Here is a 1,048-nt window from a genome sequence, read left to right as displayed (position 1 = left end):
GATGGCCAGCTTAGAGCTCTTTGTGGCTTTAAGAGTAAGAGGGAGATGGTTAGCAATAGAAGTTAGCATCCAAAGTTTAATATGGTTCCACGCTCCAAATGGAAGTGCAAGGATTGGTATAGAGCTCGATTAAATGAATTTTGGAAGAAGTTTGGGCATCTCAGTGGAAATTCAGGTTGTGTACCGCCCGGTTGGAATAATGAAGATAGAAGTGACGACGGTTACAAAAGCAAGGTTTGGGATCCTGGAATTCATTCTGATAATCAACACCCCTGGAGCCTAAAAACCTGCTTTAACTTGCTCGAAGGCTTTACGTGCCTAGTATGGGACCCCGGAGGCTATTGGAATTGCAAACGTTGGGGGAGATTTCTGGATGAGTTCAAGCACAAGCCGCCATGACAGGAAGCTCTTCAAATGTCCAACTTAAGGACTTTAACTAAAAGTGCTTGGTGGGAGACAACCCACCATGGTATGATCGTTCTTTTTCCATTTTTGATTTTATTTTGTTTTTTTTGTTTTTAGTTTTATTTTATTTTATTTTATCTTCCCTAGTATCATTTATAACATCAGCATCCGCATCTGCATTTTGCATTCTGCATTTTCTATATAAAAAAAATCACACCATGCGTGCGCATGGGCCACGCGTGGGCGTCGATTCCAAATCGGCATATCAATCCAACGCCTAGAAAGTTGGGTTGGAATCGTGCGACTGGTATGCGTTAGGCATAATTTGGGCCACACGTACACGTCATTTTCATTTACACACACCATGCGTAAGCGTGGGCGACGCGTGAAAATTTTGCCCCTTATTTGAAACAGAGAGTTGCGCCAAAACGACGCTGGATTTGTGCATTTAGCATAATCCTAGTCGACGCATACGCATGCTTCACGCGTACGTGTCATTTCCATTATCCCTCATTCACGCGTTTGCGTCAATGATGCTCCCGCGTCGTTGCACTTCCGCCTCATCCACGCTTTCGCATGACCCATGCGTCCGCGTGGATTTGAATTCACTTAACCTCCCGACGCGGAAACACTAACCCAGCGT

This window comes from Arachis ipaensis, chromosome B09 (genome assembly GCF_000816755.2).
Source record: "Arachis ipaensis cultivar K30076 chromosome B09, Araip1.1, whole genome shotgun sequence".
In the NCBI taxonomy this organism is placed as follows: Eukaryota; Viridiplantae; Streptophyta; class Magnoliopsida; order Fabales; family Fabaceae; genus Arachis; species Arachis ipaensis.
The sequence above is the reverse complement of the archived record's forward strand: the minus strand, read 5'-3'. Positions refer to the sequence as shown.